At 43.5% G+C, this 24,549-nt stretch overlaps 1 pseudogene; it reads left to right on the forward strand.

The window, feature by feature from the left end:
- The first annotated feature begins 21,342 nt into the window (after positions 1-21,342).
- Positions 21,343-22,024, forward strand: LOC147427939 (uncharacterized; annotated as a pseudogene).
- Positions 22,025-24,549: the final 2,525 nt, after the last annotated feature.

Below are 24,549 nucleotides of genomic sequence, written 5' to 3' on the forward strand. Positions count from 1 at the left end.
CGCATTCTTCCAATCTTCTTTGGCCAGCCAATCTGGCCTGTTCCACCCATGCTTGATTGCTTTTTGCACTTCGGAACGGTTGTGTTTGCAGTATTCGCGCATTCGAATCTTCATCAGGTCTTCATTGAAGCGCTGATCCCGTGTTGGAACGGGAAACTCATCATGAAGTATGCTGATGACTCTGTTTTTTAAATCACTTGGTACTTCACTCCATTTGGTTAGTATGTAGTGTCTAAACAGCTGACAGCAAAGACCACGCATGCGCGAGATCACCTTCTTGCCGTCATCATCCATGCTGATGCCGCCGCTGAAGTCGACGGAGTAAGGCAAGCCCTCTGGCCGGTGACGCGTGAACCTGGGTGTCTCGGCAGGGGTCTCTAGCGGCGTGTCGATGGGGGTACGGACGTCAGGTGTCTCCACCGGCGTCTAGGCCCCGAAGCGAGGAGTGCCGAGTGGGGTGGCTCCTGGCGGAGTAGGTAGAGGTGTGTAGCTGCTAGGAACAGTCAGCCGCGCAAAACCTAGCGTAGATGGCGATGCTGTGGCTGGTGTGGGGGCGGGCAAAGAAGGGGAGGGTAAAGAGCCTCGTCGAACACGAGGCGGTGTGGAGGCATCGGTGGCGGAATCCCCACAACAACCGCCACCGCCACCACTAGAGCGTCGGTGTCTAGACGAGTGTGAAGCTCGACTCGTCGACGCCGAAGCTTCGGAGTGCGTCGAATGCTCCGAAAGAGAGGGAGATGCGGATGGAGTAGGAACGCGCGATGATGCGCCAGAGCGATGACGCTCCACGTACCACTGTCTTTGCTACGGTGACAAAGAAGAAAGAAACTCCTCATCATCCATACCTGCATTAAACACACGAATATTTAAACTTAATATTGAATGAATAGAGTAGACAATGACGCAAAGACCATTAAATACAATGACGTAATGACGCATATAAATACAATGACGCAATGAATTGAGTGATAGAAGAGGCAAGTCGAAAACTCATAATTTTCAATCAAAAGATGTGAGCGCGAGTAGAAAAGAGCGTTATACACCATGGAAGGTACTTAAAGAGCCAGAGCTTTTACAACACGGAGCAAAATTGTTCAAATACAATATTTGTGGCTTTAAGAGATCTCTCTGTCATCCTCGCATAATTCAACATAACTTCCTATATCTATATAGATCTCTCCGTTTAAACACATATCCTCTGTTTCATTTTGTAGCTCCTCTGCATGCACCCCATATAGAGTAGTAGCATCTTGATGCTCGTTTGGCACCACCGCAGTGGCTTCTGATTGAGCATCTTCTCTTATCTCCTCCATTGATGCCATTGTGATTGGCACATGGTAGCCTTCATACGTCCTTGCACTACGACCTTCTGCCATGCTACCCTCCGGACGTGCCTTTTGACGCACATATCCCTTAAGCGTTTTCATGAAATGTTCTAAGAAGAACATCCATCTGGAATGAACTGTGCTAGCTATTTCCACCTCATCAACTATGTGAACAAGAAGATACACCTGAATGGTTAGCATGGTAGTAGGAAAATGTTTCTCAAACATGCACACAAGCTCCGCAGCATTTAGTTTGGCGAATGGTATGGAGTCTACGTTGATCTCCTTTTGTGAGATCCATTGCACCAGCTTTGCAAGTTTGTAGATTGTGTTACGGATGTCGAGAGACAAACATCCCTCAATGGCAACCGGTAAAATAAACTGTAAAGTATGTACAGCAATGATATTAAAGTCCACATTTTATGCAATGATATTAAAGTCCACTATGAACGTACCTGACACATTTTATGCCAATCGTGTGACTTCAAACCGGTAAGCTTTCCGTCTTTAGTAAAACACGTTCGGAGCGAGTGCATTACGCCAGTGGGGGTCCGCAAAGATCGAATGGTCTCTTTTACTTTGCGTTCTTGGGCTCCTGTGAAAATCCATGGTGCTTTAGGGAGTTTTATCGATCAATCAGACGTTGTTTGCGGCCAATATTGCTCCATACGATCCACATTTCTAAGGTCAACTCTGGCTCCCAAAGTATCTTTCTTGCCGGTCAGATGGTCCCATAGTAGATTACCCACATTCTTGAATATGTGCATTGGATCGAGCAAGTGATTGATCATGAGTCGGGGCCAGTATGGTAACTCGTACCATAGAGATAGTCTCTTCATCCGTGGAGGCAATCCGTCATCGCACATCTCCTTCTGCTCTAACCATGCTTGTGCAGACATCCTTGGTGGCTCTCTTCCCAAAAAGCCGTCGCGTAACACATGATTCTCTGGAAGATACGCTTGATGACCTTCGTAGATTTTCTTCTTCAGTGAGGGCACCCTACGTGCATTCAGTCTAGGTCCACATGTGACACATGCTCTGTATCCGCTTGTTTGAAGCCCTGCATGTATACACATGATAATACATCAACTATGGGAAAAAACAAGATTTACAGTGTCTGAGTGAGGAGTGTCAATAGATCACCTGAGCATTCTGTTAGCCCGGGATAGTCATGCATGGTCCACATTAGAATGCCTCTGATCAAAGCATTCCGTCGTCCTGTGTGTCAGCTCATATCCACCACCTCTATGCCAATCCACAATTGTTGTAGCTCTTCCAATAGTGGACGAAGATACACATCCATATTCTCCACTTTATATCGCCCTGGCACAATCAAGCTTAGCCATAGGTGCCCCTTCTTCGTAGCCAACCACGGGGGAATGTTGTAGTTGACGATGACAACGGGCCATACACTGTAAGATGTTGATCTTTGACCAAATGGATTTACGCCATCCATAGCCATGCCTAAGCGCAAATTTCGAGCTTCCCTGGCAAAATCCGACCATGTTCCATCTATATGTTTCCAGGCTGCGCAATCTGCAGGAATTCGTAGCACACCATCCGAAGATTTATTCTCCTCATGCCATGATGCTAGGGCGGCCATGGACTTACATTCGAAGAAATGCTTGATGCGAGGAAGCAGAGGAAAATGTCTCAAAACCTTTTGTGGAATTTTTGTCCCGTGGAGATCTACTCGATATCTTTCGAAATCACATTTCGGACACTTCTCCATGTCTATGTATTCCCCTCTGAAAAGAATGCAGTCATTAGGACAAACGTGGATAGAATTGTAATCCATCCCCAAGTTTCACAAAATCTTTCTTGCTTCATCTCGGGAATCTGGCATCACATTGTCAGCTGGTAGTATGTGCTCTTTAAGCAATCTACACAACATAAAAATACGATACAGTCGTGTGAAAATCTATCAGATCATTATACATTTAGAGTTTTATTAAAGTAAACTAATTGTAATAGATCACCTGAAAAGCACTGTGACGCTAGTGTCACTCCATCCAAACTTTGCCTGCATGTTGAGAAGAACCAGGAGTGCTTTCAATCTAGACATACGTGCTCCATTATACAATCATGGCGTATCGGCTTCACTTTTCATATAATCATAGATAAGCCTTTCTGAATCCATGATCGTCTCGATCATTTCATCAATCTCGGGCTCAAAAATTGCCTCGTTGGAAATGTGCTCTGCATGATCATCCCCCGAGCTGTCAGAGGCTACATCTTGTGGCCTCACATATGCTGCTTGACCAAAGCGCCTGCGAACACGTCTATTGGGTTGCAAGATTGCTGCTTGTTGGCCAGCCTCAGAGTCCGACGAGTTATAATTGGCAACAAATCGATCTATAATAGATGGATTGAACTCGCCAAATTCACGAACGTGCTGCAAAGAAACACGTCTTGTCCGTCGCACAGCATGCTTGCATTGATTACAAGGACATAAGACCCTCGTTGAGAGATAGGTGTTTCGGTTGGACGGTCCCACATCCTCGTCACTACTCATAATGAGGATAAAAATCTTATAACCTGGAAAACAAATTTAATATTCTATTGGCATTCTTCATCTTATCTCTCTCTCTCTCTCTCTCTCTCTCTCTCTCTCTCTCTCTCTCTCTCTCTCTACCTCACATTCTCTAGTCATGTCCAATCCCCGCACACCTAGGTCTAGAGGTGCACGGAGATCAGAACCACCGGGTTGCAATCTCGTCTTTATTGGTCAATACCGATATTTGTGGGTACAAGAAATCTACAGACCCATGTCTACATGATACTGCATGTAGTGGACAAAACCCCTTTGCCTCTTCTCTAGCTGTAGCACTTCACAGCATCTTAACATCTTTTCACAGTAGATCTTTTCACTGTTCGTCTAACTCTAAACCCTAAACCGTAAGTAATTCTTGCGTGGACTCGATCTAACGTAAATAAACGTAAATCTAACTAAAAATAAACCTAAATCTAATTTAACGTAAGTCTATATCTAACCTAATCTTTAACGTCTTTTGGGATAGTTTCCTACGACGTTAAAACTCTCTTCTTCTTGTGTGTGTGTGTGTGTGTGTGGGGGGGGGGGGGTAAACCTAAATAAACCTAAGTCTAATCTAATATAACATAAATCTAAATCTAACGTAAATCATGTTATATTAAAAACAAAGAACTAAACTAACAGTGATTATAAGAACCTTAAAACTAATTTTTCACATAACTCGGCAAGAGTTGGCATTCTCATCACTAAAGATGTGAGAGTTAACTTCCGGCGGTGACGTTGCCTCATCTCCATCCACATCTGGCGACAACAATTGGCCCTTTGGACCGTTCTTGCTCTTGTTACTAACTTTGAAGTTTCTGTTGAATGACTAGAGGTTGTCTAGATGGTCATTGTCGGGGATGTAGTGACTCTTGCCGCCCTGAAGATCCACCTTCTTCCCTATCTTCTGAAGAAATTTCACCAGTACTTTTGGATCGACGGAGCCCACCATGAGTGAAAGGCAGCAATACCCTATATTCCATTGAGGGCTTTCTTCACCCGCTTCATGCAGGCATCGCAGTCTATGGAGACCTAAATCTAATCTAATATAACGTAAATCTAAATCTAGCGTAAATAAACGTAAATCTAACTAAAAATAAACCTAAATCTAATCTAATTTAACTTAAATAAACCTAAATCTAATCTAATTTAACTTAAATAAACCTAAATCTAATTTAACGTAAGTCTACATCTAACCTAATCTTTAACGTCTTTTAGGATAGTTTCCTACGACGTTATAACTCTCTTCTTCTTGTGTGTGTGCGCGTGTGTGGATGTGTGTGCCAATAAAAAGAGATAAATGGTATAACCTTTCTATCACCCATGCCAAGTATGATAGATTAGTTATGCCATTTCCCTCTTGAATAATAGGTCTTGAGTTCAACTCCTCGTCGGCTAGATCTTTAGGTCTTTTAATTTTAATTAGTTTCCTACGACGTTAAATTAGTTTCTCTCTCTTTCTCTCTCAATGTGTGTGCGTTTTTTTGTTTATGCATGTTTTCTCTCTCTTTTCCTCTCTCAATGTGTGAGTTTTTTGTTTATGCATGTTCTCTCTCTCTTTTCCTCTCTCAATGTGTGCGTTTTTTGTTTATGCATGCTCTCTCTCTCTTTTCCTCTCTCAATGTGTGTGTGCATTCTTTGTTTATGTATGTGTGTGTGCGTTTTTGTTTATGTTTGTACTCTCTCTCTCTCTCTCTCTCTCTCTCTCTCTCTCTCTCTCTCTCTCTCTCTCAAAAACACTATGTGTGTGTGTGTGTGTGTGAGAGAGAGAGAGAGAGAGAGAGAGAGAGAGAGAGAAAAAGAGGGGAAGGGAACATGAGAGTGAGGAGAGGGAAGGATCATACCTGGCTCTCCTTCCTCTTCTCGTGTGTGTGTGTGTGTGTGTGTGTGTGTGTGTGTGGAGAAGAAAGAGAGAGAGAGAGAGAGAGAGAGAGAGGGAGAGCGTTACCTGCTCCTTGCTTGAGGGCGCCGAAAAACTCCGATCTGAGATCTGAGTTTTTGGACGCTCTCTGTTATTTTTTTAGCCCTGCCGGCGTCGCTATGAGCGTCGCAAATTTACTTGTAAATTTGCGACGCTCATAGCGACGTCGGGAATTTTTTTTTTAGCGTCGCTGTGTGAGCGTCGCTAATATGAATAGCCTCTTGTAGTGGGGGTTTTGTCCACTACATGCACTATCATGTAAACATGGGTGTGTAGATTTCTTGTACCCACAAATATAGGCATTGACCAATAAAGAAGAGATTATAATCTACTGGTTCTGATCTCCGTGCACCTCTAGACCGAGGTGTGCGGGGATTGGACATGACTAGAGGGGAATACATAGACATGGAGAAGTGTTCGAAATGTGATTCCGAGAGATATCAAGTAGATCTCCCATAACAAAAATTCCGCAAAAGGTTTTGCGACATTTTTCTCTGCTTCCTGGCATCAAGCATTTCTTCGAATGTAAGTCCATGGCCGCCCTAGCATCATGGCATGAGGAGAATAAATCTTTGGATGGTGTGCTACGGATTCCTGCATATTGCGCAGCCTGGAAACATACAGATGAAACATGGTCGGATTTTGCCAGGGATGCTCAAAATTTGCGCAGGCGTGGCTATGGAAGGCGTAAATCCATTTGGTCAAAGATCAACATCTTACAATGTATGGCCCGTTGTCATTGTCAACTACAACATTTCCCCATGGGTTGACTACGAAGAAGGGGCACCTATGGCTAAGCTTGATTGTGCCGGGGCGATATAAAGTGAAGAATATGGATGTGTAGCTCCGTCCACTATTGGAAGAGCTACAACAATTGTGGATTGGCATAGAAGTGGTGGATATGAGCCGACACACAGGTCGACCGAATGCTTTGATCAGAGGCATTCTAATGTGGACCATGCATGACTATCCCAGACTAACAGAATGCTCAGGTGATTTACACTCCTCACTCAAACAGTGTAAATCTTGGTTTTTCTCAAGCTTCTCTATTATCATGTGTATACATGCGGAGCTTCAAACAAGCGGATACAGAGCATGTGTCACATGAATGCACAAAGGGCGCCCTCATTGAAGAAGCAAATCTACGAAGGTCATCAAGCGTATCTTCTAGAGAATCATGTGTTACGCAATGGCTTTTTGGGAAGAGAGCCATCGAGGATGTCTGCACAAGCATGGTTAGAGCAGAAGGAGATGTGTGATGACGGATTGCCCCCAGGGATGAAGAGACTATCTCTATGGTACAAGTTACCATACTGGACCACCCGACTCATGATCAATCACTTGCGCGATCCAATGCACATATTCAAGAATGTGGGTAATCTACTATGGGACCATTTGACCGGCAAGAAAGATACTTTGGGAGCCAGGGTTGACCTCAGAAATGTGGATTGTATGGAGCAATATTGGCCGCAAACAGCTTCCGATGAATTGATAAAACTCCCTAAAGCACCATGGATTTCACAGGAGCCCAAGAACGCAAAGTAAAAGAGACCATTCAATCTTTGCGGACCCCCACTGGCATAATGCACCCACTCCGAACGTGTTTTACTAAAGAAGGAAAGCTTACCGGTTTGAAGTCACATGGCTGGCATAAAATGTGTCAGGTATGTTCATAGTGGAATATATCATAGTGGAAATTGTGTAACAAAATCGTGTGTGGACTTTAATATCATTGATGCACGTGTTTTGCAGTTTATTTTACAGATGGCCATTGAGGGATGTTTGTCTCTTGACGTCCGTAACATAATCTACAAACTTGCAAAGTTGGTGCAATGAATCTCACAAAAGAAGATCAACGTAGAATCCATACAATTCGCCAAACTAAACGTTGCGGAGGTCGTGTGCATATTTGAGAAACATTTTCCTAATACCATGCTAACCATTCAGGTGCATCTTCTTGTTCACATAGTTGATGAGGTGGAAATAGCTGTCACAGTACATTTCAGATGGATGTTCTTTTTAGAACGTTTCATGAAAACGCTCAAGGGAAATGTGCGTCAGAAGGCACGTCCGGAGGGTAGCACGGCAGAAGGTTGGCTGCTATTAGAGTCCCTAGTGTACATTGGAGAGTGGCTAGACGGATTTGATAAAGCCCGGAACACGCTATGGCGAACCATAGATGATGAGCGCATATCTGGGATTATCATGTGCAATCTCGGTGTTGAGACGAAGATGACGGAAGATCTAGAGGCTAAAATCAACCAATTTTGCATGCTTCACAATCTAGTGATGCAAAAGTGGATTTCACAATATGAGGATGCAAAGCAAGAGCGACAAAGATCTGTCTCTTCTCATAGATGCAACTCGTCCCACCGCTAGATCTAATTGATCGGGTGAAAAAGACACTAAGAAGCACTACTACTGCTTAGTTAGCACCTCTTTCACCCGATCAACCGGATTTAGTGGTGAAAGAGACGCTAAGAATCACTACTACTGTTTCTTACCGTCTCTTTCACCCGATCATCTAGATTTATTGATGGGGCAAGCAACATTATGAGCAGATACCGACTTCCTTCGCCATTGCAGCTTCAGTCTCCATCACACCGGAAGCGCAATGCTTTTACAAATTCACAAAAATTCAACGAAAACTCTCTACACAGGAATCCCTCCTCCTCCTCCTCCTCCTCTCTCTCTCTCTCTCTCTCTCTCTCTCTCTCTCTCTCTCTACTTGTCCATGTTTTCTACTCCATTCATTCAATATTAAGTTTAAATGTTCGTGTGTTTAATGCAGGTATGGATGATGAGCAGCTTCTTTCTTCTTTGTCACCCGAGCAGAGACAGTGGTACGTGGAGCGTCATCGCTCTGGCGCACCATCGTGCGTTCCTACTACGGCCGCGTCTCCCTCTGTTTCGGAGCATTCAGCGCGCTCCGAAGCTTTGGTGTTCACGAGACGACTCCACACTCTAGTGGTGGTGGTGGAGGTTGTTGTGGGGATGCCGCCGCCGATGCTTCGACACCGCCTCGTGTTCGACAAGGCTCTTTACCCTCCCCTTCTTTGCCCGCCTCGACACCAGCCACGGCATCGCCATCGACACCAGGTTTTGCGCGGCTGACATCCGTTTCTAGCAGCTACACACCACTAGCTACTCCTCCAGGAGTCACTCCAGTTGACACTCCTCGCTTCAGGGCCCATACTCCAGTGGAGACACCTAACGTCCGTACCCCCGTCGACATGCCGTTAGAGACCCCTGCCAGGACACCGAGGTTCACGCGTCACTGGCGAGAGGGCTTGCCTTACTCCGTCGACTTCAGCGGCGGCATCATCTTGGATGATGAAGTCAAGAAGGTGATTTCGCGCATGCGTGGTCTTTGCTCTCAGGTGTTTAGACACTACATTCTAAACACCTGGAGTGAAGTACCAAATGATTTAAAACACAGAGTCATCAGCATGCTTCATGACGAGTTTCCCGTTCCAACACTGGATGACCGCTTCAATGAAGACGTGATGAAGGTTCGAATGCGTGAATACTGCAAGCATAAGCGTTCCAAAGTGCAAAAAGCAATCAAGCATGGGTGGAACAGACCAGATTGGCTGGCCAAAGAAGATTGGAAGAATGCGAAGAAAGCAGCGCACAAGAATCCCGACAAGTGGAAGCAACAAAAGGAGAGTAGACCACGCATGCCTGAGATCACCTTCTTGCCGTCATCATCCATGATGATGCCGCCGCTGATGTCGACGGAGTAAGGCAAGCCCTCTGGCCGGTGACGCGTGAACCTGGGTGTCCCGGCAGGGGTCTCTAGCGGCGTGTCGATGGGGGTACGGACGTCAGGTGTCTCCACCGGCGTCTGGGCCCCGAAGCGAGGAGTGTCGAGTGGGGTGGCTCCTGGCGGAGTAGGTAGAGGTGTGTAGCTTCTAGGAACAGTCAGCCGTGCAAAACCTGGCGTAGACGGCGATGCTGTGGCTGGTGTGGGGGCGGGCAAAGAAGGGGAGGGTAAAGAGCCTCGTCGAACACGAGGCGGTGTGGAGGCATCGGTGGCGGAATCCCCACAACAACCGCCACCGCCACCACTAGAGCGCCGGTGTCTAGAAGAGTGTGACGCTCGTCTCGTCGACGCCGAATCTTCGGAGCGCGCCGAATGCTCCGAAAGAGAGGGAGATGCGGATGGTGTAGGAACGCGCGATGATGCGCCAGAGCGATGACGCTCCACGTACCACTGTCTCTGCTGCGGTGACAAAGAAGAAAGAAACTCCTCATCATCCATACCTGCATTAAACACACGAATATTTAAACTTAATATTGAATGAATAGAGTAGACAATGACGCAAAGACCATTAAATACAATGACGTAATGACGCATATAAATACAATGACGCAATGAATCGAGTGGTAGAAGAGGCAAGTCGAAAACTCAGAATTTTCAATCAAAAGATGTGAGCGCGAGTAGAAAAGAGCGTTACACACCATGGAAGCTACTTAGAGAGCTAGAGCTTTTACAGCACGGAGCAAAATTGTTCAAATACAATATTTGTGGCTTTAAGAGATCTCTCTCTCATCCTCGCATAACTCAGCATAACTTCCTATATCTATATAGAGCTCTCCGTTTAAACACATATCCTCTGTTTCATTTTGTAGCTCCTCTGCATGCACCCCATATAGAGTAGTAGCATCTTGATGCTCGTCTGGCACCACCGCAGCGGCTTCTGATTGAGCATCTTCTCTGATCTCCTCCATTGATGTCGTTGTGATTGGCACATGGTAGCCTTCATACGTCCTTGCACTACGAGGGGCTAACTCTATGACGTACCACCAGTTTGATGTAGACTTTGTAGGATGAAATACTACCTGCCAGAGCCACATAACTTACATGAGAGCTTTCAAGCACATAACTTGTAAAAGGGGGATGTTAACTATTTATATACTTACTTGTTCACAATGCTCGGGTAGTACGAAAGTGTCTCTTAGGTCAGTCCATTTCTTAGTAGAATCCACCTCAAGAAAACCAGACTCTCCTCTACGCACAGTAGCGTTTCGACCCTCCATGATTATCTTGAACCATTGCACGTCGAACAAGTCGACAAAAAATCCTCTGTAATCGATCCTCAAAATCTCTTGCAGCGTGCCGAAGTAAGTGAGTTCCGCCACCACGGGATCTGCATCAGAGGAACGTCGTCGACTAGACTGTTCAAATTTTGCCATGATTCCACAATCTTGAGTAAAACGCTTTTTGTCGATTCGTTCCACCCTAAAATGTCGACCTTTACACCATGCTGCTGTGTATGACTTATACTACAACGAACAAAGATTATGAGTGGCCGTTCAAACGTTTATAAATAAAGTCACTTGCTAGTCGTACATTGCAAACTTACCTTGGTCGCGCAACCCCGAGAGTACTCCCACTCTTCTTCAGTCACTTCGTCACCGCATTGTTGTGCGCTTTTCAATTGGTTGTGCAACCATCTTAAGCTCATGAAGGTTGGTAGGCTCTCCAGAACCGCTGGATAGTGCATCGGTGGTCGTCTTCCCCGTCTCCACTCGATTCGTGCCCTTTGTCGCTCTTGCTTTGCATCCTCATATTGTGAAATCCACTTTTGCATCACTGGATTGTGAAGCATGCAAAATCGGTTGATTTTAGCCTCCAGATCTTCCGTCATCTTCTTCTCAACACCGAGATTGCACATGACAATCCCAGATATGCGCTCATCATCTATGGTTCGCCATAGCGTGTCCCGGGATTTATCAAATCCGTCTAGCCACTCTCCAATGTACACTAGGGACTCTGATACCAACCAACCTTCTGCCATGCTACCCTCCGGACGTGCCTTTTGACGCACATATCCCTTAAGCGTTTTCATGAAACGCTCTAAGAAGAACATCCATCTGGAATGAACTGTGCCAGCTATTTCCACCTCATCAACTTTGTGAATAAGAAGATGCACCTGAATGGTTAGCATTGTAGTAGGAAAATGTTTCTCAAACATGCACACAAGCTCCGCAGCATTTAGTTTGGCGAATGGTATGGAGTCTACGTCGATCTCCTTTTGTGAGATCCATTGCACCAGCTTTGCAAGTTTGTAGATTGTGTTACGGATGTCGAGAGACAAACATCCCTCAATGGCAACCGGTAAAATAAACTGTAAAGTATGTGCAGCAATGATATTAAAGTCCACATTTTATGCAATGATATTAAATTCCACTATGAACGTACCTGACACATTTTATGCCAATCGTGTGACTTCAAACCGGTAAGCTTTCCTTCTTTAGTAAAACACGTTCGGAGCGAGTGCATTACGCCAGTGGGGGTCCGCAAAGATCGAATGGCCTCTTTTACTTTGCGTTCTTGGGCTCCTGTGAAAATCCATGGTGCTTTAGGAAGTTTTATCGATCCATCAGACGCTGTTTGCGGCCAATATTGCTCCATACGATCCACATTTCTAAGGTCAACTCTGGCTCCCAAAGTATCTTTCTTGCCGGTCAAATGGTCCCATAGTAGATTACCCACATTCTTGAATATGTGCATTGGATCGAGCAAGTGATTGATCACGAGTCGAGGCCAGTATGGTAACTCGTAACATAGAGATAGTCTCTTCATCCCTGGAGGCAATCCGTCATCGCACATCTCCTTCTGCTCTAACCATGCTTGTGCAGACATCCTTGGTGGCTCTCTTCCCAAAAAGCCGTCGCGTAACACATGATTCTCCGGAAGATACGCTTGATGACCTTCGTAGATTTGCTTCTTCAGTGAGGGTGCCCTACGTGCATTCAGTCTAGGTCCACATGTGACACATGCTCTGTATCCGCTTGTTTGAAGCCCTGCATGTATACACATGATAATAGATCAACTATGGGGAAAAACAAGATTTACAGTGTCTGAGAGAGGAGTGTCAATAGATCACCTGAGCATTCTGTTAGCCCGGGATAGTCATGCATGGTCCACATTAGAATACCTCTGATCAAAGCATTCCGTCGTCCTGTGTGTCGGCTCATATCCACCACCTCTATGCCAATCCACAATTGTTGTAGCTCTTCCAATAGTGGACGAAGATACACATCCATATTCCCCACTTTATATCGCCCTGGCACAATCAAGCTTAGCCATAGGTGCCCCTTCTTCGTAGTCAACCACGGGGGAATGTTGTAGTTGACGATGACAACGGGCCATACACTGTAAGATGTTGATCTTTGACCAAATGGATTTACGCCATCCATAGCCAGGCCTAAGCGCAAATTTCGAGCTTCCCTGGCAAAATCCGACCATGTTCCATCTATATGTTTCCAGGCTGCGCAATCTGCAGGAATTCGTAGCACACCATCCGAAGATTTATTCTCCTCATGCCATGATGCTAGGGCGGCCATGGACTTACATTCGAAGAAATGCTTGATGCGAGGAAGCAAAGGAAAATGTCGCAAAACCTTTTGTGGAATTTTTGTCCCGTGGAGATCTACTCGATATCTTTCGGAATCACATTTCGGACACTTCTCCATGTCTGTGTATTCCCCTCTGAAAAGAATGCAGTCATTAGGACAAGCGTGGATAGAATTGTAATCCATCCCCAAGTTTTGCAAAATCTTTCTTGCTTCATCTCGGGAATCTGGCATCACATTGTCAGCTGGTAGAATGTGCTCTTTCAGCAATCTACACAACATAAAAATATGATACAGTCGTGTAAAAATCTATCAGATCATTATACACCATGAGTTCTATTAAAGTAAACTAATTGTAATAGATCACCTGAAAAGCGCTGTGACGCTAGTGTCACTCCATCCAAACTTTGCCTGCATGTTGAGAAGAACCAGGAGTGCTTTCAATCTAGACATACGTGCTCCATTATACAATGATGTATCGGCTTCACTTTTCATATCATCATAGATAAGCCTTTCTGAATCCATGATCGTCTCGATCATTTCATCAATCTCGGGCTCAAACATTGCCTCGTTGGGAATGTGCTCTGCATGATCATCCCCCGAGCTGTTAGAGGCTACATCTTGTGGCCTCACATATGCTGCTTGACCAAAGCGCCTGCGAATACGTCTATTGGGTTGCAAGATTGCTGCTTGTTGGCCAGCGTCAGAGTCCGACGAGTTATAATTGGCAACAACTCGATCTATAATAGATGGATTGAACTCGCCAAATTCACGAACGTGCTGCAAAGAAACACGTCTTGTCCGTCGCACAGCATGCTTGCATTGATTACAAGGACATAAGACCCTCGTTGAGAGATAGGTGTTTCGGTTGGACGGTCCCACATCCTCGTCGCTACTCATAATGAGGATAAAAAACTTATAACCTAGACAACAAATTTAATATTCTATTGGCATTCTTCGTCTTATCTCTCTCTCTCTCTCTCTCTCTCTCTCTCTCTCTCTTTACCTCACATTCTCTAGTCATGTCCAATCCCCGCACACCTCGGTCTAGAGGTGCACGGAGATCAGAACCACCGGGTTATAATCTCGTCTTTATTGGTCAATACCTATATTTGTGGGTACAAGAAATCTAGACACCCACGTCTACATGATACTGCATGTAGTGGACAAAATCCCTTTGCCTCTTCTCTAGCTGTAGCACTTCACTTCATCTTAACATCTTTTCACAGTAGATCTTTTCACTGTTCGTCTAACTCTAAACCCTAAACCGTAAGTAATTCTTGCGTGGACTCGATCTAACGTAAATAAGCGTAAATCTAAATAAACGTAAATCTAACTAAAAATAAAGCTAAATCTAATTTAACGTAAGTCTAATGACTAGAGGTTGTCTAGATGGTCATTGTGTCGGGGATGTAGTGACTCTTGCCGCCCTAAAGATCCACCTTCTTCCCTATCTTCTGAAGTCATTTCACCAGTACTTTTGGATCGACGGAGCCCACTATGAGTGAAGGCAGCAATACCCTATATTCCATTGAGGGCTTTCTTCACCCGCTTCATGCAGGCCGGCATCGCAGTCTATGGAGACCCGCATCTAATCTAATATAACATAAATCTAAATCTAGCTTAAATAAATGTAAATCTAGTTAAAAATAAACCTAAATCTAATTTAATGTAAGTCTACATATAACCTAATCTTTAACGTCTTTTAAAATAGTTTCCTACGACGTTATAACTCTCTTCTTCCTGTGTGTGTGCGCGTGTGTGGATGTGTGTGCCAATAAAAAGAGATAAATGGTATAACCTTTCTATCACCCATGCCAAGTATGATAGATTGATTATGCCATTTCTCTCTTGAATAATAGGTCTTCAGTTCAACTCCTCGTCGGCTAGATCTTTAGGTCTTTTAATTTTAATTAGTTTCCTACGACGCTCCCTTAGTTTCTCTTTCTTTCTCTCTCAATGTGTGTGCGTTTTTTTGGATCGTATGCATGTTTTCTTTCTCTTTTCCTCTCTCAATGTGTGCGTTTTTTGTTTATGCATGTTCTCTCTCTCTTTTCCTCTTTCAATGCGTGCGTTTTTTGTTTATGCATGCTCTCTCTCTCTTTTTCTCTCTCAATGTGTGTGTGCATTCTTTGTTTATGTATGTGTGTGCGTTTTTGCACTCTCTCTCTCTCTCTCTCTCTCTCTCTCTCTCAAAAACACTATATGTGTGTGTGTATGTGTGTGTGTGTGAGAGAGAGCGCGATGGAGAGAGAAAGAGAGGAAGGGAACATGAGAATGAGGAGAGGGAAGGAGCATACCTGGCTCTCCTTCCTCTCCTCGTGTGTGTGTGTGTGTGTGTGTGTGTGTGTGTGTGTGTAAAAGAAAAAGAGAGAGAGAGAGAGAGAGAGAGAGAGAGAGTGAGGGAGAGCGTTACCTGCTCTTTGCTTGAGGGCGCCGAAAAACTCAGATCTGAGATCTGAGTTTTTGGGCGCGTTCGGTTATTTTTTTTACCCCAGCTGGCGTCGCTATGAGCGTCGCTATGAGCGTCGCAAATTTACAAAGAAATTTGCGACGCTCATAGCGACGCTCATAGCGACGCCAGGATTTTTTTTTTTGAGCGTCGCTGTGTGAGCGTCGCTAATGTGAAGAGCCTCTTGTAGTGCTATATGCTTTGTACGTTGAGAAGGTTCAAGGATATGCTACCCTCTCTCATAATAAGACTCAATGTGCAACCGATGGAGAAGCCCTATGATACTAGGTTAGAATCCCCATATTAGATATAATAAAGTTGTAGATACTTGGGTTCAAACTACCATCAACTCATTTGGGTTGGAAGACATGCAAAAGTACGTTGTGCGATAAGGGAATTTTTCAAGTGACAAAGGTGGATCTTTGAGCAATGATTCACCCATCCATCCATCTCAATGGGTCTAAATGGATTTCCAAGACTATCGCAAAATGATATGTTTCAAAGGACTTGAAACCATGGTGCACCACTAGTTCAAAAGTAGTCATGTACAGGGAATGAAGCTAATACTTGTGAACGGGAAAGCGACACAACAACTTGTATATTCCATAAGCCCATGTGTGCTTGTCTATCTTTTGGAGGACTCGAACACATATCACAAGTAGACCTTGTCTTGTTGTTGTAAAGGTTTAGAGAAAATGGTGCACCATTGACTTAAAGTCAGTTTGCTTCTCAAGACACCAAAAATGGATCCCAAAGCTTTCTTGCCATCCTTGGGACATTGGATTTTTTGTATTTCTACTATTTTATTCTTCTTTTGGTGGTTTGGTTTCTTTGTAAATCTCAAGTCAATGCTTTTTCTCATTTGGGTGGGAGCATTGCAAACACCCCTTAATAAAAAACCACTATAATCCCCCTAGCCACATGCTTGGCACGGTGCTAGGGGTAAGGTCCACCAAGACTTTAACACTCTCACTAGCATTCATAGGTTTGAATAGACATTGATGTCTCCATGCAGCTTCAAAAGAACATTTAAGACAACAAGTTGTTTTCTTACGACATGTAAGTTATAAGTGCTTACCTAATGCTTGTTCTTTCCACTGGGTTGTGGACATTTTGTGAGGGAAAATGTAAAGCAACATCATCACAATGTCCCATATGCTCTTCAATTGGCTCCCTCCCAAGAAGAGGATGCAAAAGACATTGTAACACAGAGATCCGCGGCTAGCTAGGTGACGTTGAAGAAGAAAAGTACTATTTTGCTCTTCTATAAGGTTTGGATGATGAGAAGGTTTAAGGATATGTTACCCTCTCTTGTCATAAGGCTCTGTGTTATTTGGCGGTCAGCACAACTTGGGCGGCCAAGATGAGTGAGGACATGTTGTAAGTGCCTATAAAGGCTTAAGAAAATTCTCATTAAAACTCTTCTTTAATTTTCTTCAATCGTGTGGAACGTGAATTATTTTCTCTCTATGCACATTCCCTTGCCATGTCTGTGAGAGAAGCTATTGGCTTCCACTATGCGAGCTCAAAAGGTGGTATCAAAGCCCTTATGATTTGGGCTTGTGAGGACATTAACTCTTCAAAAGAAGTGCAAGTTGACAAGGAGTTGGAGCAGCAAGCAATGATTCATTTCAAGCACTAAATAGTGCAGCACAACAAGCTTACCCTAGCTAATATAAGGGGCAACAATCAGATTCAGAAGCCAAAAGTGGGGGAAAGTATACGTACACATCATCTGAGAGAATCTACACAACCGAAAACACGAGGTTGGGCAGAGGGCAACTAAGGAGTGGTTAGCCTAGGGTAGTACACGTTGATGGCCACTCACAGCCGTACACACCTACCACAACCAGCCCGCAATCATCTTCCTCATGCAAAGTATGTGGAAGTCGCAGAAGTGAGGGAGAAGAGGTTTATTGGGGATGGAGTTAGCTATGGACATGAATGAAAGCTTCGGATCTGCATGTGCAAGAAGCACATATAACCCTACTTTATTTAAGAAGAATAGTTCCTTGCATGATGCGGCAGGAGTCAGAATCATCCATGTGCACCAGTGCTTTGGGAGCTCTCCAAGCCGCAAGCATAGTGGAGCTCATGCATGCTCTACACAATTGGGAAAGGTGGAAGAGAAAAAGTGTCAACACCCCAGACAAGGTAGTCATACTAAAGTTTCTTGTGTGTTCAAAGAAGAGATCACCTACTTTGAGGCTCTCTTAGTCTATTCATTTTTTTCCACAAATTATTTTCTTGATGGCAACGTCATGCCTACTTGCTATCTACAAAATCATTATATGTATTGCCAGCACCTTGTGCATAGAAATTGCCCTTCGTTGTAGTCATATACAATGATAACAAGCAAATATACCAGCCTCAACTCTTTTTGAACAAAGTAGACGATGTTATAGCGGAAGCATAAACCATGATTTAGTGGAATCGGTCCAAAATACTAGGATGCTATGCATGCATATATATAAAAAAAATAGTGTGATAAGCCCTTGGCTTCAATGAAGGTCTTTACAATGTGAGCAACTGCCATGCGTGCCTTGCACAATGTGTACCAGCATGCATACATCACAGCTGGTCAATTGCAAACCATAACTCTGAGCTTATGTCCTCTTATTTGCCAAACCAGTGTGCCATTATCCTTGATCCTAAGTGAATGGATAGTATATATTGACGTGGCATGTAATAGAATCCTTGCTTTGCAGTACATCTGTCAAGGCACTTTGCTTTGCACAATAGAGAAATATTATTCAAATGAGTATTGAAATATAAAATACAAGTAGAACTTGAAACTGTCTCACCATGTAGCCTCTCTGAGGGTAGTTGCCTCACTTGGATGTGACGTGTAGCAATGTATGCTCAGAAATTTAGAGCTATCAAATGTACCTTGTATGGCCTTAAGGCTTGGTTCATACCGACCTTTGATAAAAGACAGATAGACATGCTGCTAAGTTCTCTCAAGTCGTAGCTACTAGCATATTCCAAACTTTGGAAGCTTCTAGGAAAGATTCCCCAAAGTGAAGCCTTGCTTCACATAAGTTAATTCATCGAGGAGATGAGACAAAACTAAGCATGATTGCTCTTAGCTAATGGGTGCTTGGGTTGACATACAAATGTCAAAGCAAAAGCGAATCAAAATTGTTGACCTTTCATAGAGAAATGGCTTGCCAAATCATGGAATTTATTGAGAATCATGAGATTGTCCAATATTAAAGGGATAGATCCTGAAGTTTAGCTATCAAATGTCATCTAATAGCCAAACTCCGCTAGACCAAAGCAACATTTTCTTGTCAAGTTGGCACTGTAGAAACTCCTACAAGATGGAGTAAGTTTAAAAATGAAACTCAAATTTAAGGGTACTTACCAAGTTTTTGTAACCACTATCCTTGGCATCATAAGTCATAAGCAAACTGTAATTGCTTTGGAGTGATTATGCACCCAATGAATCTACATAGATATGGAGCCATGCTCATGGAAGCCTTTCTTTTCCCCTCCGTGTGATAGCATAAAGAGGACATATCAAAGAGATAATGGCCAACTTAATACACAAGCTGCTTTGTGAGCATCCTTGTACGAAGCCTTGCTCCCTAGTTAAAACATGACCGATGTATCCCGTTGATTACCGACCTTGTCGAGTCGGATATCGTACTAGAAGCATACAATCTCTACAGTACTTGTAGCTAGAGACAAAACATACTTGAGTTGGCCAATACTGCTTGCATTGACCCTTGAAAATTCATTGGATCTATTTTGCTGACAATAGCTACATTTAGGTCGAAAAAGTGCCTAGGAACCATGCCCTTTCACTCATGATTAAAACTAACAAGATGCCTTGTCTTTGCATCAAATTTGTATTCGTACTATTATTTTTACCTTGTAATATATTGTCTCTTGAGAAGAGTTTTTGACACAGTAGGAAGAATTCCAAGAGACTTCCCATATCTATCTAATGGGTCTCAAGAACTCAAGACGTGTTACTTCAAGGGAAAATGAGATCTCTAATCTACAATGCTTGGGTAATAGAGAAAAGGGAGGAAACTGAACAGAACAAAATAACTGTAAAACTTTAGACAAGGATAAAATGTATTTCAAAAGTACAATGTACCATTTGAATATCCCATTGCACGGATTGGTACCGCACTAGGGCTAATTTTTCTCGAGGGGGTCACTCTATATACAACCTATATATTGCGTGCATTTAAAGACTATATATGAAATCCTCTAGCCGTGAGTTTTTCAATCAAATAAAAGGACCCTTTTACTATTCAATTGGTAAATTTTTTTTGGGATCAATTTATTAACATTTTTTTTATGTAAAAATGTGAAAAAATATAAAAAAATAATCTCTATTGTTGAACCCACGTAATAGGCATTTCTTTATTGAAGTGCCCCACCCCCCGTCTGTTGCTATGGTCCTGGCGATTAACTTTTAAGGCTTTGGCACCTTTGGGAGGAACTTTCACCAATCATTTGGAGAAGGGCAGAAGAGATTTTACCATGCACATTTTTTTGAAAATTTTGTAAGTAGACCTTCTAATTTGACCCACAATAAAGCTTGAGGAAGGGTAAGAGTCCTCCCCCATAAATCCTTTAAAGGGCCTATAATGCGGAAGGACCCTTTTGCATGCACCCTTATGAAAATGGCTTTCCTTGCTCAGGTGATAGCTAGGCTGTAGTTCATTTAAAGGGCGCTTAGGTACCCCCCCCACACGGAAGGGGGTAATTTGTTAGAGAGGAAGAAGTGACCCTTGATTGGACATCTACTCTCTCTCACACACACACATAGTGCACACGAGGAGGGGAGGGGGCAACCCGGCAAGATGTCCAAAATCTACGTACCTCAAAGAGGTGCAACTAGTGGAGGAGGGAGGGGGTAATTTATAGCAACCCCCCCCCCCCCCCCCCGGCCCCGCCCGCGTCGGGGGTACCTTTAGTTGAGGTGGGGTGGTTGAAGCATACCGGTCCCAACGAAAAAGCAACAGGTCTCTGTTGATCAGCATGGAATCTGGATTCTCTTCAAGTGCGAGTACATGTATGATGTGGGACACAACTGCGATTAGAGGGGCCTTCCCAAGGTGCTTTTAGAGGGGAGCCCTCTGAGTTAATACTTTACCCTCTCAAAAAAGAGCATTGGCAATTTGGCTGCTGGTGTGATCTGATGAAGCGTCAGGGTGAGTTCGTTATATGATTGTTTGTCTAGTTTTCACGCGGCTAAATACCAAATATCCAGATGATTCTATAATTACCGAGAAGAAACTGTATGGAATTTTGCAAAAGATGCTGTCATTACCTGATTGCTATATTCGAAATAAATATCGAAATAAAAAATATAAATAGAGAGAGAATCATTATAGCATCCACAATTTGTCTCTCTCTAGCAGGGAGGGGGGTCTTTAATACCACCAAATACTCACGTCGCCGGGAGTCTCTCTCTCACTCTCATGTTTTTTACTCTGATCGCTGCATGTCGTAACCACCTAACCCCACGGCCCACGCCTCTCTCTCTCTCTCTCTCTCTCTCTCTCTCTCTCTGTGGCTCGTATCTATATAAACGCCTGCCTTTTAACTGTAAGACCCACTGACGCAGAGACAGCTGATGCGCTCCCATCTATACTTAGGTTGACACACACACGCACGTACACAGAATCTCTCCTGCTTGCTAGTCAGCTGCAAGTTCTTTATCTCTCGCATTCACAGTACATCCATCAGTACACATCATCCCCTGCGGCAGGTTAATTTAATGGCGGCCTTGCTAATTATCGAGCAGCAGCAGCAGCAGCGTAAAAGTAGGTCATTGCTTGGGAGCTTGATATTCATTGTAATTTGGTATATTGCAGCTATAGCGCTATTCGGCATACCCTCAGGAGATTGCCGGAGCGTCCCTACATCCCCACTATCAGACGAGACCGCAGAGGAGCTGGTAGCGGCTGCAGCCAATTCCCTGATATCACCTAAACCGTCAGCCCCAGCTGCAGAGGACGTCGACAACAGTCGCCTCTTTGCAAGTGCTACTGCTACCGAGGTAATATTTGCATGTTATTCCATTCAAAGTATCACATAAAAACAGTAACTACAATAGTAAGCTTAAGAAAAGCTCATCTTTGCAGCTTTTCTTTGAATATGCATGCAGTAATTTGTAGCTAAGTCTTATACTGCCCTGTAGTAGCAATATTCTAATCCAAAACTCTACTGCCTTGTGCGTGCTCGTCGGCCATAGTTCAACAACATTGTCTTGATCATGCTATGTAATTGCTTTGGCTGCAGGTACTGAAGGCAGAATGGAAGCTAAGACGCTTGTGGATGTCTGTGACTGGCAAGGAGCTGCCAAGCGCCATGAATGCTCCATCAAGCTCTCCTATAGTAGCTGCCTCAAGTCGTAACGAGAGGCTTCCGCATACGGGCAAGAGCATGACAGCCAATGAGGCAATGGTGGATGAGTTCAGACAAGTGCCAGGAGGGCCTGACCCTCTCCACCACAGCAACCAACCATCTTCTCCATGAAGGCATATCAAAAGCAGAGTCATTTATACTAGCGAAAGATATGAAGTGCACTTCTGCTATTTTGGTATCAAAGTTCGGTATTGAAGTGCATTTTAACCAATTACCAGCCTCTTCCAGCACTTGGCATTAAGTGCACCACTATAAGCTAAACCTTACATCGCAATTATGAACCTGACATCAGATCGCAAGGCCATGAACCCTATCAGCGATTCCTTCGAAGATCTGCTTTTCTGGTTTTGGAACGATGCCCAATGTCGGCTGAGAGGTGAACCCAAATTCCAATTTTGGTATCTCTTTTGTACTCTACTGGTAGAACACTGATTTTGCTGAGGAAAGCCCTATGATCTCTACTTTTTTATCGGCAAACTGTAGACAAGGCTGCTTTTTGGTTGTATATAATGCAAGACTCTTTGAGTTAAATTATTCGTAGTCAGGGTAAACTGTTTGTTTAGAATTTGGCTTGGAAATAATTTGAGAGAGAGGGGATAAATTGTGGTCGGTTGAGACGGTGGGAGATTCTTTGACTTTGTGGACTCTTGTTGGATGACAAGTTTGGTCATGGATAACATTGCCAACCCATGGTCCCCCTACTTCATTAATCATGAAACACATGATGTAGATTATACGATGGCTAATCCGCAAATCCCACATAGGACCAAAATATATCTAGAAAGGAATAAGATAGACCACCATCCAAGTAGCATTGCAAAATTAAGGTAGACCGACACTCACAAGAAGTTTTGGACAAACTCTCACAATATTTCCCACATTATGACTTACCTCAACATCATCAGCTTCTGTGAGGGAGGCACCCCATACCTAGCTAGGTACGATTGGGGGCAGGGAACCCCCCCCCCTATAGCAGAAGCTCATGATGTTATGCATTGTATGAAAAATACTGAGAGACTATTTTCCTACACGAGAAAATTTCTAAATCTTCTTGTGACTCTGAACTCTGTTGTCGTAGTAATTTTCTATCACCAAGCCATACTGCAAAATATTCACGATATTCACATGGCAATGCAATAGTTGCTTGTTGACATAGAAACAAATAGAAATTGCATGGTCAAAATCGAATTATGATGCTTAGGATGCTTAAGATACAGCCCCATATTCTAGATAGTTACTCAAGCCAATCTACACAAGAATTTTTGGACAAATTAATTCTCACAATAATTCCTAGATTATGACTTATCTCAACATCATGAGCTTTTGTGAGGGAGGCATTGCATACCTAGCTAGGTACGATTGGGGGCAAGGGACCGCCGGCCCGGTGGGAGGGCTAGTGGTCCCTTGCCCCCAATCGTACCTAGCTAGGTATGCGGTGCCTCCCGAGCAGAAGCTCATGATGTTATGCGTTGTATGAAAAACATTGTAAAAAGCTCCCTTTTCCTACATGAATTTTTTTCTAAATCTTCTTGTGCTAGTTACTAAGGCCTAGCTCTTGTAACCACTTTGATTGTCATGCGAATTTAGCCTTTGTGTGTCCATGATTGTTGTATCAATCTGAAGATCAGATCACTTGGACTTTTGACAATGTTGTCGTTGCATGTCATCTACCTTATATCACTTGAACTTTTGACAATAGTGTCGTTGCATGTCATCTACCTTCTCAAAGAAAGTAGGGAGATAGGTCACAACATTCATGGACAACTTAAGCAACTTTTAATAATATTGTTAGATTTGGAAACAACGACTGGTAAAACTGCTAGAGGCTATAGAGCTATAGGATGCTTTCATGATATCATTGTCTCATTAAGGAAATTGTAAGTGGCCAAACTTACAGTGGGTTGACCAAAGAAGAGAGATGGAGGTGGGATGCCTTTTTTTTTGCATTTCAATTATTTTTGTGGATATTATCGTCTATATAACTACAAAAAATCTCGCTTTGGCACTTAAACATTCAAATTTGGGTATTTTTCTCTTTTTTTCTTGTGAAAAGAAATAAAAAACATTATTTAGAATGTCAAAAAAATAAACAAAAATTAATATTACAACATGAAACAATGGCTATGTGGAGAAACGTGAAACTATGAAGAGGATGCTCCATCCCAGAGCTATGCTTGCGTCTCCATGGAAAGCAAGCACCATTAGAGTTGAGAAACCAAACATGGAAGATAACTTTTGTCGAAGCATGAGCACTATTTTCTCGGGCTTCACATATTCCCACCAGAGTGAGAGATATTGTGTAGTGAACAACCTCAATTTTTACAGGCCAGTTTTCTTTGAGCATGAACTTGCTTTAGGATGTTGCGACAGTATGTTATATGCAAACAAAGAAGACATGACATGTGAGCAAGCCGCGATCTTTGTAGGCACAGCTCCATGTGAATCCACTCCAATAATATACACATGGCCTTCACTTTTGCAAGAACCTTACTTATTCTCTTGTGAATGGGAGGAGGCATGGAAGGCAACATTTCTCAAGTTAGTAGTTGCAAGGATC

Source organism: Adiantum capillus-veneris, chromosome 23, assembly GCF_014529385.1.
Source record: "Adiantum capillus-veneris isolate H3 chromosome 23, ASM1452938v2, whole genome shotgun sequence".
NCBI classification, from domain to species: domain Eukaryota; kingdom Viridiplantae; phylum Streptophyta; class Polypodiopsida; order Polypodiales; family Pteridaceae; genus Adiantum; species Adiantum capillus-veneris.